The sequence below is a fragment of the Lissotriton helveticus genome, chromosome 1_1, assembly GCF_964261635.1.
Source record: "Lissotriton helveticus chromosome 1_1, aLisHel1.1, whole genome shotgun sequence".
Classification (NCBI taxonomy): domain Eukaryota; kingdom Metazoa; phylum Chordata; class Amphibia; order Caudata; family Salamandridae; genus Lissotriton; species Lissotriton helveticus.
This window is the reverse complement of record NC_136057.1, coordinates 598,693,773-598,712,704: the sequence shown is the minus strand read 5'-3', so window position 1 is coordinate 598,712,704 and position 18,932 is coordinate 598,693,773. Positions and strand designations below refer to the sequence as shown.

Below are 18,932 nucleotides of genomic sequence, written 5' to 3'. Positions count from 1 at the left end.
AAAATAAATGCTACACCATGGTGTGGGCAGATTTATTATCACTATTTTAGAAATGCCACTTTTAGAAGTAGGCATTTCAGTGTGCTATGTATCTGCCTGCCTGATGTGGATTGCATGTCTGGTTTTGGAGTGACAGGGGCTGGTGAGGTGTGTGTGGCGCAAGGGAGGGCAGGGTGAATCAGTGCTAGGCTGAATAGAGGATCTGCATTTGGAGTAATGGGAGGAATAGTCCCCTGACCCTGAATTGGTCTGTGCCTGCCTAGGTGAATGCTGGCTCCGCCCCCTGTGGTGTGTCTGATGACGAGCCCCCACCTGACGAAGGGGAAGAGGAGCCTTGTCAAGAAAGTGCTCCAAACCCCCACAACCAGTTTAGGCTCGTTCTCCTGAGCCCTGTGCCAGGGCAGACAAAGCAAATGGTGTATAAATATTGGGGCTTTGACCCCATGAAGTTGTTGTGCTTTTTGTGCTTCCTGTGACTTGCTGAGCCCCAGGAGGAACCGCCACAAGGGACTGCCTCCCTACTGGAGGGCCTTGTGTGCTGGCCTGCGTGGGCCCAGCCTTGTGCCCCTGAAACTTGGACAGAGCGCATTGTAAGCGCAATATCGTTCTCCCAGGACGGTGAGAGTGCTGGGGCTTCACAGCACTGAGCTGCACGTCGTTCAGAGGGAATCCCCGGCATAGGGATTCCCCGTGCTGCTGCCTTTGCTTGTCTGATGAGAGCCCCGCCTGTTGTGCAGTTGGTTGTGGAGCAGGTGCCATCCCCTCATTTTGTGCCCACCCGCATGTATGCTTAAAAAATTAGCGGGAGCCCACCCCGCATTGGGGCCTTACACAAGAGAGGAGCCTGGTTGGGGACGTGGCTGGAGGCAAGACAGCACGACCCGCAAGCCGAGGAGGAAGTTGCGCCGGAGGCTCCATGTAAGCTGTGCCAAGCAGCTTTAAGGCCTGATTGTAGGCGTGGCACAGAGAAGAGCCCTAGCAGAATTGGCCAAACTAAGACGGAGCCTCTAGGGCTCCCGGCGGAAGTCCCACGCTGTGCCCAGCTACCGGCAGAAATTCACCAGAGAGCCCAGGTGAGAGGGGCTGCCCCAATGGGAAGAAGACTGGTGGAGTCTGCACAAAGCCCCGGTGAGTGGGGCTGAAGTCTTTTGAGGGCTGTTGGTGCCAATCGAGGGGACCAGGAGCAGTCCCAGAGGGGAGTACCCAAGCGGCATGGTGGTGCCAGTGCCATTATTCTTTGGGGGCAAGTTTGTATTTGAGTCCCAGAGTGAAGCTCAAAAGGCACAGTGGTGCCCGGGCTAATTTTGCCACAGCTGCACCACGAGAGAGAGCGGGCAGCTGCAACCTGGGGGCATTTTCTTTTTAAGATGAGAAGGGAGTGAGACACACTCCCCTGCCCCCAGCACATTGTGCATTTTGGCTTTGCAGCTTTTGCAGCCCAAGGGCTAATTGAGAAACCCTATCTTCGTGCCTTGACATTCTGGACAGAGGACATTTTGAGCCCAGTGAAAGGCCAGTTGGCCTGGGGGCAGTTTTATAATTGGAAGGGCACAAGGTCCTAATGTGACTGCCTAAGAGGAGGTATGCCTGACCTAAGGTATTAAGCCAGATGTCATACTCTGATGTTTATGCAGTGATATTGATAGGGTGCACTGCTCATGGTTTATGCCTACGGTGATGATACATAATGTGGTTTAGGCGTATTGTGAGGATGCATAATGTGCTTATGCTGATGGTCTATGCATAATGTGTTTTATGCCTAATGTGATGCAGACAAGGGTGTTTATATTGCAGGTGATAATGCGGAGTACAGTATTCTGCAGTAGTTTCTGGTTATGTTTTACATTTGCTACTAGTACTTTCTAAAGGTTCTGACAGTGGCCCGATTGGCCCTGTCATGTGTATATACTCCTCTGTAAATATTGCCTTGTGCCAGTTGGCACAGTGTACATGTGTGATTATGATTCTAATGTGTTTTGGATAATACAAAGGCTATTTTTTATATAACCTTGCATGGAGTTTATTTTGTAGTGTGCCTAGTGTGTTGCTGCTGTTTGTATGTGTGTTGCGCAAACGCTTTACACATTGCCTCTGGGATAAGCCTGACTGCTTTTGCCAAGCTACCAAGGGGTTGAGCAGGGGTTATTTTCAGCGTGTACCTCCCTTGCCCTGACTAGAGTGGTAGTTTCTGACTGGCTTAGGCGCAAGCCCTAGCCAACCAGAAATCCCATTTCAAACACATTTTTTCACTTTCTCCAAGAAAAAGACTGTGGTTAAATCTTGTTAAGTGAAAAAAAAACTGGAAGGAAAACGGAGACATAAACGTATGACAATAAATGACAAACAAGACATAGCCCTATTTGAAATGACATAGTTTACAAATTTATTTTTACGTATTCTCTTTATTGGTTTATACTGGTATCGGTCTAGAAACCAGCCTAGGTCCTTAGGATAGCCCATAACAAGAGGAATTTCAAACATGTTGACAATGTTGACTGAGGGAGTTGGTGATAATTAGCAACGTCACAGGCAATCCTATAAAGAACATTGGATACCTTGTTCTACCAAAATAAAATGATGGTTCAACTCCTATAAGGAATTCCCTCTTTGGAAATAGTTGTGAATAGGAAAACTCCACCTATTTCTTGAATTGATGACTGGTATAATGAAATTGCTTTTGTTGTATTGTTTTTTTTATATTAATTTGATTTGTGATTTATGTACTTTGTTATTTTAAGTATGTGGACTTAAAACATTAAAAAAATACGATGTTGTTGTCCAAAGAATATTGAAGGTTTATAGACATTAATATAATGTCAAGATAATTAGAAACATGATCTTTTTTGAAAAATTGTGTGGACAAAATAGTTGTCAGCACGGGAACTCGTTCTATGATTTATAAGTGGCTCACTCTAGCTGAGTAAGTAGGCTCAAACCCCCAAGTCAGTAACTTTCTGAAAGTAGCATTTTCAGAATAGGAATTTAAAAATCGACTTCACTACAAGTATGTATTTTAAATTGTGATTTCAGTGACACCAGACTTGAAGTGTTTATCTCTTCCCAATTGGAAATTATACGTATAAAATGAAATAAAGTAATCCTAATGTTATCCTTTGAGAGAGATAGGATTTTAAGTAGTGAAAAACAAGTGACTGAGAGTTTTTTACTGCCAAGACATGTAAAACCTAAAAGTACATGTCCTGCCTTTTTAGATACATTGCACCCTACCCTCTAGTTTGTCCAATGCCTACCATAGAGGTGACGTATGTCTGAAAAGAGAGGGTTTGGGACTGGCAAAAAGTTTATTTTTCCAGCTCGACATGGCAGTGTAAACTTCACGGGATCTGCAAACGCAGGCCCGAGACATGGTTAAAGGGCTACTTAAGTGGGTGGCACAATCAGTACTGCAGGCCTGCTAGTAGCATTTTATTTACAGGTCATGGGTACATGGATTTACAATTTACCAGTGACTTATAACTAAATTAAATATGCCAATTGGGGATGTACCAATATTACCATGTTTAGGGGACAGAGCACATGCACTTTAGCACTGGTCATTAGAGTTAAAGTACGCAGAGTCCTACAACCAGCAAAAACAAGGCCAGAAAAGTGGAGGGGGAAGGCAAATAGTTGGGATAAAGACTACACTAAGGCTATCAGGTCTAACACAATGGCATGGTTTTGAACCGAGAAGGTGATATCTGTTTCACTGATATGATGATAAATGCTTTAAGAGTCCCCTGACCGATTTGGTTTCATAGATAGGCTTTAATCGCTGAGCTTGCCACACTAGACGCGATCACCTCCACGGACTACATCCTACTCGGGGACTTGAACTTCCACCTTGACAACTGCGACGACCCCGACTCCACCGCTCTCCTCGACAACCTCGACAACCTCGTACTGAGCAACTGGTCAACATGCCCACTCACAAACCTGGACAAACCCTCAACCCCATCCTTGCGGGAGGAAAAAACACCAGTTTCAGCCATACCACCCAGCCCTGCCACACGGACCACCACTGCGTCCATTTTACTTTCAACACCACCACCGCACCCCAGCACCCCCAGTGTCCGCCAGAAAGAAACTGGAGCAAGGTAACAGAGGAACACCTCAAAACCACCCTCCTCCAAGACCCCCTCAGTGACACGACTGACACCAACTCCGCAGCCAAAGAATTTCACCGCTGGATCTCCTGCTTCGCCGACAAGCTGACACCCCTTTGCCATCCCGCCAAACAACGCCCTCTGAAGGCCGCCTGGTTCACCACCGAACTCCAAGAAGGCAGACGCTCCTGCAGACACCTAGAGAAAACCTGGCAAAAACCAGAAAACCACACCCTGAAGGAATACCACCAGCGCATAAGAGACACCAAACGAACCTTCATACGGAACAAAGTCCAGACCAATGCGACCAACATCAAGGAACTGTTCAACGTCATACAGCAGCTCGTAAAAACCCCCAGCGAAGCCACGGAGGTCACTCCTTCCCAGGAACTCTGCGACAAGCTCAGCTCCTACTTCCATCTGAAGATCAAGACCCTCTATGACAATTTCATCGAACAGACGCCGGACTCCACCCCTACGCCGAAGTCAAGCCATCCATCAAAACCTGGATTCCTGCCACTGTAGAACACATCACCGTTACCATGAACAAAACCCTCTCAGGAGCTCTACAGACCCCTGCCCTCCACACGTATTCCACAGGCTCGCTGCCGCCATCGCACCCGAACTAGGACAGACCATCAATGCCTCCTTCATGTCCGGCATCTTCTCTGACGACGGGAAGTGGGCGGAGGTAAAATCCCCTCCTCAAGAAGCCAACGGCTGACCCAACAGACCTGAAAAACTACCTGCCCATCTCTCTCCACCCCTTTGCAGCCAAAGTCACTGAAAGACTCGTAAGCGCCCAACTAACCACCTTCATGGAAGAGAACTCAATCCTGGATGCCTTCCAGTCTGGATTCCGCAGCAATCACAGCACCGAGACTGCCCTCCTCGCTGCCACCGACGACATCCTCATGCTATTCGACCAGGGACACACTGCGGCCCTCATCCTGCTAGACCTCTTCCCAGCTTTCGACACAATCTCACATCGCACACTCACAGCCAGACTTCACAACGCGGAGATAGAAGGAACCACCCTAAACTGGATCCAATCCTTTCTCTCCGGCCGAACTCAGAGGATCAGACTTTCTCACTTCCCCGCCGAAACCCACAGATATCAACTGCGGAGTTCCGCAAGGATCATTGCTCAGCCCTACACTCTTAAACATCTACATGGCCAACCTCGCCACCATTGTCAGACAGCATGGGCTCAGCATTGTATCCTACGCCGACAACACCAAGCTCGTCCTCTCACTCATGAAGAAGCCAGAAGACACCAGGCTCTGTTTCCAGGAAGGAATGAAGAACATCGCAGCCTGGATGAAAGACAGCTGTCGGAAGCTCAACTCAGAGAAGACATAAGTCCTCGTCCTCAGACCCTACATCTCTGCCTGGGACAACAAATGGTGGCCCTCCACCCTCGGCAACCCACCCAACCCCACCCCTACGGACCACTCATGAAACCTCAGCATCATCCTCGACTCCACCCTCTCCATGAACCGCCAGATCAATGCCGTCGCCTCCACCAGTTTCAACTGCCTATGCATCCTCTGCAAGACATTCAAATGGATCCCCCCCAACTGCAGAAGGATCGTCACCCACATACTCATAACCAGCAGACGCCGGAATCAACAGAACCCTTCTACAGAGACTCCATACCATCCAGAACGCCGCAGACAGTCTGATCCTTGGGACTCCGCGCCACAAACACATGACCCAACACCTACGAGACCTCCACCGGCTCCCCGTGGAGAAACGGGTCACCTTCAAACTATTCACCCATGCCTACAAATCCCTCAACAACATCAAGCCCAGATACCTCAACGACAGAGTATCCTTCAATGTACCCAAGAGGAACCTCCGCTCTGCCTAACTCGCCATGGCAGAGGTCCCACGCCTCCGCAGAAACAGAACTGGGAAACTGGGAGAAGAGCTTTCTCCTACATCGCAGCCAAGACCTGGAATGATCTCCCTGTCAACATCAGACGCGCCCTGACCCTCGCACCCATTCATGAAGGACCTCAAGACCCGGCCCCCCAGCGCCTTGAGACCCTCATGGGTGAGTAGTGCGCTTTACAAACCCCTGTTTGATTGATTGACTTGCACAGCACCAGACATCTATATAACATGGTTTCTTTGCTTGTCCAGGTATTAAATCCATAGTATTGAACTTACATGTTGGAAATGCCATCAATAGAATTCCAGTGCACTTAGTTGTGTCATTACTTTTTTGCAGAATTGCAGTTTGCTGAATTTTCTGCCTGCTAGGTGCATTTTAGACCTAGCAGCCTTTGGGTGGTCTTCCCCCCACCCTTTTGCCTACTACATCCACTTTTCTGACCTTGCTTTTGCTGGCCTTAGGACTGTGCACTTTGCCACTGCAAACCAGTGCTAAAGTGCTTATGCTTTCGCCCTAAACAGGGTAACATTGGTTTATCCCCAAATGACACACTTCATTTACTTATAAGTCTCTAGTAAAGTGGTACACCCTGTACCCAGGGTCTGTAAATCAAATGCTACGAATGGGCCAGCAGCACTTATTGTGCCATCCACTGAAGTGGCCTTTTCAACATGTCTCAGGCTTTCCACTGCAGAGCCTGTGTGTGGCGTTTTATACTGCCATGTAGACCCAACCCTTCCCTTTTTCTACATGCAAGTCACCCCTAAGGTAAGTCTTGAAGAACCAGAGAGCAGGGTGCAATGTATTTAAAAGGCAGGATATGAACTTTTTAGTTCTGGTAGTGAAAAACTCCAAATGTGATTTTTAACTACTGCAGGGCCAATCTCTCCCATATATTAACATTGGGATTCCCTTATTACATTTTATAAGGGTCATTTGGAATTGGCAAGAGATAAGACATTCACGTCTGATGTCTCTGGAATCCTAATTTAAAATCCTAACTTATGATGGAGTTGGATTTTAAATTGCCATTTGGAATATGCCACTTTTAGAAAGTTGGCATTTTCTTACATTAGCCATTTGGAGTCTGGTGCCTCTCTCTGACCAGTCTGGGCTGAGTGACAGCTGGACTTTGTGTTTTCCCCCTTGACAGTCACACATAATGGGAGCTTAGGTATGACTTGTAAGGCCATCCTGGGAGGAAGGGAGGGCTCCCCACACAAAGGGCTGCATACTCCCCTGTAGTGAGTCTGGAGCTAGGACAAGAAGGGAGGACCTCTGTGCTCTTCAAAGACCTATCTTTGAAGTCTCCCCCACTTCAGAGTCCCAACTGGATATAAGTACTGGGCCTCTGACATCACTTCAGTACACTTCTGGACATGTGAAGACTCTGCCAGGAAGAAGGACTGATATGCTTCTGAAGGACTGCCACTCTGCTTGGCTGCTGCTTTGCTGGACTCCTGCCTTACTGTGCTACCCTGCTGCCTGCTGTTTCACTGCCTGGGTGAGGAGGACTGGACCTGCTTCACTTGTATCCAGAGTGACTCCATGGTTAAGCTGGCTGGCTTCCTGATCTGCAGACTCCTGGACATCAGGTTTCCAACCTACCTGCTCTGCACCTTGACTCTGCAATCTGTTAGTCTGCCCTGCAAAGTTGTGCCACCCTTGTCCTGGACCCTTGGAAGTGGGCCTAAGTTGCTCTTTTCCAGCAAAACCTGTGACCCTCTATCGAACCTGCGCATCGGCGATGTTGTGTGGATCAGAACCGGTGCATCATTCCAATTGCATTGATCAGAACCGTTGCATCACGTCTGTTGCTTGGATCGGAACCAGTACATCAATCCATTTGCATGCATCAGAACCAGGGTGTTGCTCCTGGTGCATGTACTAGAACTGGTCTCTGCTGTGTGGTTCAACCCAACGCATCACCTTCAACCACCACTGCACGATGCTTTGACCGACTGCAGGTCTTCACTTCCCAGTCGACGGCACCCTTGATCACGAATCTCCGCATCACAACTCTTCACTGATTGGAGCTAATGTATCGTTGGTGCTGCTTGGATTGGGACCAGTGCATTGCTGCCACTGAGTGGATCGACACAACCCATCGATTTGAGTGCCCCAGCATCTTCAATGTTGATGCCACCAGGATTAGGGTACTTTTGTTCAGCTGGCCTCACTGGGCCCCTGCATCTGGCCCGCGCTCCATCACAGTGGGTCTGAACGTTTGACTTTGTCCTGGTCCAGCGCGTCCAGATATCCCAAGTAAGGCTGATTGCTTCTAAGCGCTATTTTTCATTATGTTCTTTAAAAATTCATATCTCAAGTTATACATTCTGGATTTTTGTTGTTTTGTTCTTGTTTTATTTATTATATAGAGAGCCAGATGCAGGGGCCTCACTGGGCCCCTGCATCTGGCCCACGCTCCATCACAGTGAGCCTGAACTTTTGACTTTGTCCTGGTCCAGCGCGACCAGATATCCCAAGTAAGGCTGATTGCATCTAAGCGCTATTTTTCATTATATTCTTCAAAAATTCATATCTCAAGTCATACTTTCTGGATTTTTGTTGTTTTGTTCTTGTTTCGTTTATTATATTAAGAGTTATTTTTCTAACTTGGTGTGGGATCTTTTTGTTTGGAATTTTCACTGTTTCACTGTTTGAAGTGTTGCACAAACACTTAACACATTGCCTCTAAGTTAAGTCTGCCTGCTCAGTGCCAAGCTGTCAGAGGGTGAGCACAGGTTAATTTAAGGTGTGCCTGCTTATTACTCTGACTAGGATTGTGGTTGTCACTTGACCAGGGCTCATACCTTAGGTAAACTACAAACCCATTTCTAACAGTGCTTTTAGAGTGTAAAGTGAAGGTGTCTGAGGGATGCTGTTGCCTTTATCCACCTTACCCTGGGTGTAACCAGGCATGGCCAGCAAGAAAGCAGTAAAGAATGGTTTAATTATCATTTCCCCTCGCCACCAGCTTCCAAAACTCCAGCACAGCTCACTGGCTAGCTGACAAAGAGTCTGAGGCTGTGACTGTCATGATTCATGCAGGAGCCTTCCCTGGGCATATTTTCCAACACTTACATGCCCAAACCAGGACGAGACATTTTCACACAGGACTGAGGTGAGAATATACATCTCTGAACCTTTTGAGGCTCCAAGAAGTGTTAGTGTGGTGGTGACATTTAGGTCAATGGGAGGTATTTGCTTGGTTGAAGGCTGATGATGAGGCCAAGTAGGGTCCAGTAGTCGAGAGTCAAATTGTTGGCTGTATTACAGATATGGTTGCTAGCTGGCCAGTGTTTTACCATCCTGGCTAGTATATTCATATCAAGACAGGAAAACAAAATTAACAAAATCAAGAAAATTATTAAAATCTGGTATTATTCTCAACTCTTCAATATCAAATTAAAGCAACAAATACTAAATGAAAGCATGTCATAGCATTTACTTTTGTCAAGATTATTGCTCAAGTATTATTAAAGCACTGAGATAAAAGACTTTGAGTCATGCAGCCCAGAGATAACCATTTTTAGGAAATATATTTATGATATCTACAGGTCAGGTTAGTAAGCACTCGATACTACTGCCACTTGGACATAATCTGCCTCACATACCTATGATTCATGAACCACCAACACTGTAGCCTGCTGCCGAGAGCTACAACAGTTGGTAAGTGCCCTCTCCCCTAGTTATAGACCTCAGCCACAGGCAGGGGCCTGTAAGAAGAAAGACTGCATTTATGGTTCATGTTCATCCACAGCCACAGCTACTAACTAGCTTGGCTTTTTATTTCATCAATACGCCCAGGATACACAGCTCATAATCAAAGTACAGGATGACATAGACTTGCTCGGACAGCGGTTTCAGCCCTACGTGTTGGCTATTGCCAGCTGGATGAAGCACATTGAACTCAACTGAATGTTGGTAAAACACAGGTTTTAATATCTTGACATTTTCGTAATTTTAAGTTAGAAGTTTAGTGGCTAATCTCAATTGGCAATATGCAGGGTCGTAACTTCATTGGGGTGTTACACCGCCCCTAATAAATGTATATCTGAAAGAGATAAGTTAGTGATAGATTCCTTACCTAAGAATATCCCCAGGCTTCAGACTGGATCTGGAAAGTTTTGCTAGCAGTACCCCTGCGCGTCAGTGGGTGGCGTCGCGTGGCTCCGTGTCCGCCGCTGGAGTCGTATGCGCCGAGATGACATCACGGAGATTACTTAGGCGCCACACATGCGCGCTGACGTCAGTTCTTTCTTTTTCTGCGTACCTCAGTCATTTTTTTACTATGTTGGTTTTCTCTGGTGCGAGTAGGGAGGCCTGGTTTTAAGTCTTGTGGGACCTGCCGTTGCAATATATTGGTGGTGGATCCTCACAACGTCTGTCTCTACTGCCTGGGGTGCGACCACGACACCCGGTCCTGTCTGGACTGTAGGCCTATGGCCCGAAGGCCTTAAGGGAGCGGCGCCGGAAGTTGCTTGAAGTTTGGCACTTGTCCCCGCGCCGTTCGAGGTCCAGGGGTCGTTCCCGTGACCGCTTGTGGAGCCATCATCACAGCTCCTTAGGAACCAAGTCTTCACCCTCGGATTCGGGTAGGAGATGTCACAAAAAGAAGTCCAAGAAGCTTTTTCGCTCACTGACGTCTCCCCATTGGTCCTCGGATGCCGATGAGGGGGACATGGGCTCTGCCCCTGTGGCTCCTTCAGAGCCTGGGAGTCCTGCGGTCTACCTGCCTTACCTGGGTCCGTCGGCAACTCCCGCACAAATGCAAAAATTTCTTGCTGCCATGGACTGTCTGTTTAGGCCTTGGGCTCCCGCCGGTGCGCCTTCGTGCCCCGCGGTCCCGTGTCAGGATCCTGCTGGTCTGTCCACTCCTCTGGCGAATCCAGCATCGGCTCTGCCTTTGGCTATGACCCCAGCACTGCAGGATCCTGTGCCCCTGGCTCCGGCCACAGCGCCAAGAGGTCCCATGCTGGGATCCAAATTGGGACACGGCGCCGGCTCGGCCCAGGCCTTCCCTCCCCGATCCCTGCCGCCGAGGCCTGTGCCAACTGCACCAGTGGTGGAGGACGATTGGAAGGGGTTAGATGACTCTCTTGCTCGTCAGTGTGATTCTGAGCAGGTCTGGGTGGACGATTTGGAGGAGGCCGGAGGCCTTGACGTCTCCTCTGATCCGGGGTTTGCCTCCCCCACCCATTATGGAGGAAGGTGCCTCGTATACGATGGTGCTCCGTCGGGCAGCTGAGGTCCTTAACCTTGATCTCCTCATGGTGACCCTTAAGACTAATCTCCTTACTGAGGTGCTCCAGTTGGTGTCCACTTCATTGGAGCCACTGCTGCCCTTTAATGATGCCCTCACTTGAAGTCTTGTTGGGCACTTGGCCGCGGCCAGCCACAGGGGCTCCTGTGAATAAAAATGTCGCAAGGCGTCATCGCCTGGCGCCGGGTGACCCTGCCTTTCTGACCCCCCACCCCACACCTCAGAGTCTAGTCATTCAAGCTTCGACATCCCAGAGTGCTTTTCCCATGGCTCCGCCGGATAAAGACTCTAAGAAGTTGGAACAGTTTGGCAAGCGGTTGTTCTCTTCGGCCAACTTAGGGCTGTGGTCGGTGAACACCGCGTGCCTTTTGGGCCGCTATTCCCACGCGGTGTGGGATACCGTCGCTGAGGTGTTGCCTCAGTTCCCAGAGGAGATCCAGACTGTGCTATCTCAGGCTGTGGCTGAGACAGCACAGTGGCTAGGTTCACCATTTGTTGCGGCTTGAACACTGCGGACTCCCTCGGTAGGGCAATTTCCACGACCGTGGCGCTTCATCGCCACGCTTGGTTGCAGTCCACCAGGTTCTCCCTGGACGTCCAGGGCTCGCTCATGGACATGCCCTTTAATGGCACTCGTCTGTTTAGCGATATAGCAGACACTGCTCTGGAGCATTTTAAGGGCTCTCAGGTTACGCGCCCGGCCACGTCTACCTTTCATTCCTTTTGTGGCCATGGCAGAGGCGCCCCTGCCCGTTCGTTCAGCCCAAAGACTGCGCAGCACCAAACTCAGAGTGCCCATGGGCGTGGAGGCCACCGGGGTGGCTCCGGGGGACGGCTTGAGTGTCAGTACACCTCCGCCCCTGCAACATCAACCTCGAAACCTCCCTAGTCTGAGCTTTGGGTCGCACCCCACGCCGGTGGATGGCAGGATTCATCATCACCTTCTCCATTGGTGTTCTGTCACTTCTGACAAGTGGGTGCTGCAACTCGTCATGAGGGGTTACACCCTCTCCTTCGAGTCTACCCCCCCCCCCCGGCCATGCCACCTCGATTCCACCACATGTCAGTGGATCACTTTGTACTTCTCCAGCAGGAAGTCATGGCCCTCTTGGCTAAGAGGGCCATCGAGCGTATTTCTGGGCCGGAAGTAGGATGTGGTTGTTTTTCCCACTACTTTCTAGTCCCCAAGGAGGAGAAAGGGGGCTTGCATCCCATCTTGGACCTCAGGGTCGTTCAAGATGTTGACTCTAGCTCAGGTTTGGCTGCCCTCGACCCTGGATACTGGATGGTAGCATTGATGCATATTTTCACATCCCAGTCCTGCCGGCCCACCGTAGGCCAGGAGCATTTCAGTTTGCCGTGCTCTCCTTTGGCCTTACCAGTGCCACTCGAGTGTTCACGAAAGTGATGGCGGTGGTCGCAGATTATCTGCGCAGGTCAGGGGTGTCAGTCTTCCCCTACCTCAACGACTGGTTCTTGAAGGCGGGCTCACCCCAGGCAGTCGTCACCTACCTTCAGACTATGCACTTCCTGGGGTTCTCCATCAATGTGCCTAAGTAACATCTGAGTCCCTCTCAGAAGCTCCCCTTCATCGGAGCGGTTCTGGATTCAATGCAGTTTCGGGTTTATCCCCCGAGCAGCAACTTTGGGATATTCTGGCTATCATTCCGATATTTCTGCCTCTATCCCGGGTTTCAGTCAGGATGACCCTCCGGCTCCTGTGCCTGATTGCCTCCTGCATCCTGCTAGTGCAACATGCCTGATGGCATATGCGGGCTCTGCAGGGAAACCTGATGTTCCAGTGGGCACAGCATCAGGGCAACCTGTCCGAACACGTCCTGATCTCGGAGTGCACTGCACGACACTTGCAGTGGTGGCTCACGAATCGCGATTGGGTCAATGGCAGATCCCTCTCCCTTCCCCAACTGGAGCACACAGTGTTGACGGATGCGTCCCTCCTCGGATGGGGAGGCCACTTGGGAGAGGCGGAGATAAGAGGCCTCTGGTCTCCAGCGGACTTCCGGCTCCATATCAACCTTTTGGAGCTTCGGGCGATCTGACTTTCACTGAAAGCATTCCTTCCATCTGTCCGGGAAAGTGTAGTGCAGGTGTTCACAGACAACACCACCGCCATGTGGTATTGCAACACACAGGGCGGGGTGGGGTCGTGGACCCTATGCTGGAGGCTTTGCTCCTCTGGACATGGCTGGAACATCAAGACATTAGCTTGGTGGTTCAACACCTGGCAGGTTCTCTGAACGCCAGGGCGGATGAACTCAGCAGCCGGTGCATGATGGATCACAAATGGCATCTGAACTCAGACGCGCAATGTCATCAATTCTGCGCGTTGGAATTTCAAAGGCGGCATTCACTCGGCTACGCTTTTCGTCGCAAGTGGATTTGTACGCCTTTTCGCCTATTCCACTTCTGCCCAGAGTGCTGAAGAAGATTTGGCGCGACTGGGCCCAAGTCATTCTGGAGGCTCCAGGTTGGGCACGAAGGTACTGGTATCCCAAGCTACTCAACATGGCAATGTATCCCCGATCCGACTGACTGTTCAGGAGGATCTTCTGTCGCAGCAGCAGGGGACCATGTTTGGAGATTGAGCGGCGACAGTTGACAGCTTTCGATCTTCCTCCCGAGGTCTGTGATGTCATTCTGGCAGCTAGGCGTCCCTCCATGAAAACAGTAAGGGGCACATGCATCAAAGCCTTTTGCGATCGCAAACGGTGCGATTCGCAAAAATCGTCCGTTTGCGATCGCAAAATTTGCTTTTGCGATGCATCAAGGGTCAAGGCCCTCGCAATTTGAGAATTCGCAATTAATTGCGAGTTCTCAAATTGCGATTGCATTCAAGGAATCACATTTTGCGAGGCCTTAAATGCAATGCATGAAAGTTAAAAAATCTGCGATTTTGCAAATAGGGGGAGCAAATTACCATGAAGTTGAACTTCATGGTAATTTGCAAAAACTTTGAAAAATGCACTTTTGTGCATTTTTCAAAGTTTCTTGTTGTGCACGCACATGCCCTAAGGGCATGGGTGTGCGCAACATATGTGCACAGATCAATTTCAGGGGTGCAACAGGGTGTCCTTTGGACACCCCTGTACCCTTGAAATTGCATTCTCAATTTGTGATTCGCTAATTGCGAATCGCAAATTGAGAATATCTTCCCATCCATTCCTATGGGCCTCTAGGCTCATAGGAATGAATGGGGAGGTATTCCTTAACTGCGACTCGCAATTTGCGAGTCACAATTAAGGAATATTTAGAAATCGCAATTTTTTTAGAGATTTCTTAATGCATAGCCTTTTGCTATTCCTTATTAGCGAATCCTTATTTTTCACTAATAAGGAATCGCAAATGGCATTGTTGATACATGTGGGCCTAAATGCCTGCAGATGGAACAAGTTTGTGGCATGGTGCACAGCAGAGTCTGTGGATCCCCTTTCTGCCCCTCTTTCTGAAGTCTTTCTGTTCCTTCTTTCTTTTTGCCCAGCAGGGCTCTGCTCTGGGCACTGTCAAAGGTTATCTTTCGGCCATCTCCGCCTTTCTATGGCTTCGAGGTCAGCCTTCTCTTTTTAAGTCTCCGGTTAAGTTTCCTGAAGGGCATTACGCACATGTTTCCTCCTGTGCCGTTCATCATGCCTCAATGGAATTTAAATCTTGTCTTGACATATCTGCTGTGTGCTCCCTTCGAGGACCTTCATAACTGTCCTTTGCATCTTCTTTCTCTCAAGACGGCTTTCCTGGTAGCTATCACCTCTGCCAGAAGAGTGAGTGAGCTCCAGGCTCTTTCTTCTAAACCTTTCCTTTCTGTTCATCCGGACAAGGTGGTTCTGAGGACCGTCCTTCTTTCTTGCGTAACGTTATCACGCCCTTCCACATCGGGCAGACCATCACTTTGTCCACCTTCTTTCCGCCTCCGCATCCTTTGAAAGAGGAAGAGAGGCTCCACCGTCTGGACTCAAAATGTGCGCTCTTGTTGTGTCTGAAACACACACAACAGTTCTGGGTGGATGACCAGATCTTTCTTGGTTACGTGGGTGCCTAAAAGGTTGGGCTGTGCATAAACGGACCATCTCTCGGTGGGTCGTTCTCTACATCAAGGCCTGTTACTCGTTGGCTAAGAAGGAGCCTCCTGTGGGGCTGCGTGCCAATTCCACCAGGGCAACAGCAGCCACTACTGCCTTGGGACGCGGCGTTCCCTTGCAGGACATTTGTCAGGCAGCTACTGGGCCTCGCTGCACACGTTTACCAAGCATTACTGCCTTGACAGTCAAGTCTGGAGAGACGGCTTCCTTGGCTGTTCTGTTCTCTTTGCCTTTCCGGTGTAATCTTATTTGCAGACCCTCCACCGGGGTTGGTAATGCTGGGGTATCTATTCTAAGGCAAGGAATCTGTCACTAACCTGTCTCTTTTAGATGCACAAGTTACTACTTGTGTAACGATACATTTGCAAGAGACATTAGTTAGTGATAGATTCCTTACCGCCCCACCCATCCGCCCCGTTCTGCAAACTGATTACTGGGGTTAAGGATAGCCCTTTCAGGGCCCTGGTTTCATGGCACTAGTAGTCGGTTTCTTGCATGGATCTGCGTTCCTGGCGCGGAAAGTTGTGCACAGTACTGACGTCAGCTCGAATGGGTGACGCCACCCACTGACGCTCAGGGGTACTGCTAGCAAAACTTTCCGGATCCAGTGTGACGCCTGGGGATATTCTAAGGGAAGGAATCTATCACTACCTAATGTCTCTTACAGATATATTGTTACACAAGTAGTTTCCTGTGCTCTTTGATGAATAGTTGGGTACAGGTGCTTTCAGTCCGGTATGGTGAGGTGTCTGTCGGATTTCACCTGGGAGTTTTCCATACACACACGGACAAACACATTCCCAGACTCTTCCTCATATCTGTTTTGAAAGCCCTAACATTTTTTTATTTTACAATATATTGTGTTTCTCTCATTTAGTACTCCTATTAATATGTATTCCTCTCTCTTTCCACTGCCTCCTAAACCCTTCTCATGAGCATCTTACTGACCAAGCTATGCCCCTGGCAATATGTTGACTCTTGCTAATAAACCCAGATATCTTAATTTACATTTGAAAGTAATCTTACCTTAAAAACGCAAATCAACAAGCTAACTTTGTCTTGCTTCATGATTTTAAGAATCTTGGGGAAGTTCATTTTCCTCTGTCTTGGTAATTGCAGAAACACACATAGCCTTAGAGACTGCGGAAACACGGTTTATGTGAGTCTTCCAGAGTACTAGACAAATTAATTGCATGTGATAAGAAATTAGAATCATGGGCTGATGCTGGACCTCAAACAAAGCAACCCTGCTGTTAGATCTGGGGGTCTCTAGTTGGCAATGGTTATCACCTTTGTCCAAATAGGGACCCTTACTTCAGGATAAGGGGATTACACTCCTTAATAACCCCTGCTCACCCCCTTGGTAGCTTGGCACGAGCAGACAGGCTTATCCCAGAGGCAGTGTGTTAAGCATTTGTGAATATACACAGTAACACAGTGAAAACACCTCAGATGGACACAACACAGGTTTTATAAACATAAGTATTCTTTATATAGATTTAAACACAATGCCACAAACGGCAAAAATCCACAATACTACACTTAAGATTACTTAAAAGATGATTAAAGTCTCTTAGTTCAAGTTGTAGGTAAATGCGACTAAGTTCTCAACAAAGTACCTGGATGCATAACGCAAAGTGAACAAAAGGCTTGCAAAAGGGGAGATGCATCGGTTCCGTGATCCGGGGGAACTGTTGCGTCCTTCCTCAATGCTTGCGCAGAGTAGGGGACTCTTCGTGAGCCTTACCGGTGCAGAGGTAATGCGTAGATTCTCGGCCTGCGGGCCAGTTGCGGTGCGCAAGATGGCGCCTTGATGCGATGCGACGATCCGGTTGCAATGCGAGAAGATGGCGCACTTTATGCGGCGTTGCAATGACGCCCTGGCGGCCATTCGACGACTCTCTACTCTGGAGCCGCGACATGCCCTGCAACGCGCTTCCCCGGTGATGCGATGGCGACTCTCTCGATGGCGTCACGCTTCTCCGGTGATGTGACAGCAGGCACCTTCGATGAACACACGTTTCCAGGGAGATGCGACCAAGGCTCGCTTCTCCGGTGTTGCGATGATCTCAGCTGCGGCGGCGACACGCTTCTTCTCGATGCGTCACGCTTCCAGCTCCCAGCGGCACGCAAGTGACTGGAGTCAGAATTCTCAGCAAGGAAATTCAGGAGGGAGCTGGAGGTGAAGTCTTTTGTCCCTGAGACTTCAGCAGGAGGCAAGCACAGTTCAAGCCCTTGGAGAATATTCTGTAGATGAAATTCCTTCCAAAGTTCCTTCTCCTTTCCCTTGGCAATGAAGCAACCACTGCAGGCCAACCCAGCAAACAGCACACTGGCAGAGGGGTAGTCCAAACTCCTGCAGCTTCGTTGGTTCTTCTCCTTGGCAGAAAGGTTTCTTGTTCCAGAAGTGATCTAATTTCATGGGATCAGGGTCACAATATTTATACCCCAAAATCCTTTGTTCTCTGAAGGCAGAGAGGTCTCCGCCTAGTCCTAACCAGTTCCTGAGCACTTTGTTTACATGACTCTTCTTCCTTTCACTGTGCAGGGCAGAGACATCAGCTGCCCCACAGGGGGTGGAGCCAGCAGAGGGGAGGGAAGATACAGCTCTGGAGCACTCTGTTGACATGATTCCTCCTCTCCTTTCACAGTGCAGGGCAGAGACATCAGATAAGCCACAAGAGGTGGAGCCAGCATTGTAGAGGGAAGGCCCAGCCCTATTCAGGTCCCAGGTGTAACTCCTCCCTCCCATCTAGATGCAGATCTCTCTATTCACCACTCGGCTGCCCCAGACTGTCTCCTGGAATTCCCCAGCCCTGTCACACACAAACCCAGACAAGGAATACACAACCCAGCAGAGGCAGGCTCAAATGGTTAGGCTAGCAAATACCTGCTTTCTAAAAGAGGTATTTGCAAACACAGAATATTAAAATAAACTTTACTAAAAGATGTACTTTATTATTCTGAGTTTAGGCATACTAAATTCGAATTTCTATCATGTTTCCCGAGTCAGTTAGGATTATAAGGATGTAATATTCTAACTGCCCATTCTAACCTATGAGAACAGGTCAATAGTGAAAAACGAAAATGGCTGTAATTCACTATTAGAACATGCTACGCACATCAGAGCATGTCCTACCTTATACTTACAATGCACCCTGCCCTTGGGCCTACCATAGGGGTGTCTAATATGAAGCAAAGGGGAGGTTTAGGGACTGGCAAGTGGGTACACCTGGCCAAGTCGACATGGCAGGGCTAGACTGCACACAGGCCTTGCAATGGCAGGCCTGAGACACACTGTACAAGCTGCTTCTGTGGGTGGCACAACCAGTGCTGCAAGCCCACCAGCAGCATTTGATTTACAAGCCCTGGGCACACGTGGTGCACTGTTCTAGGGGCTGAAAGATGAATCAAATAACCCAATCATGGAATCCAATCAGTATATCAATTTAACATGGGGAGCACTTGCACTGTGCCACTGATTAGCAGTGGCACAGTGCCCAAAGCATACATCCAGCAAAAACATATTAAAACAGAGGAGGCAATCCGTCAGAAATGGAAGGGAG

The 18,932-nt window shown here is 49.0% G+C and overlaps 1 protein-coding gene across 3 annotated transcripts in view; it reads left to right on the top strand.

Annotated features, from left to right (window-relative positions):
* The window catches only part of DNAI7 (dynein axonemal intermediate chain 7), a 931,046-nt gene that overhangs the window by 639,666 nt on the left and 272,448 nt on the right, over positions 1-18,932 (top strand). The gene's annotated exons all lie outside the window — the stretch shown is intronic.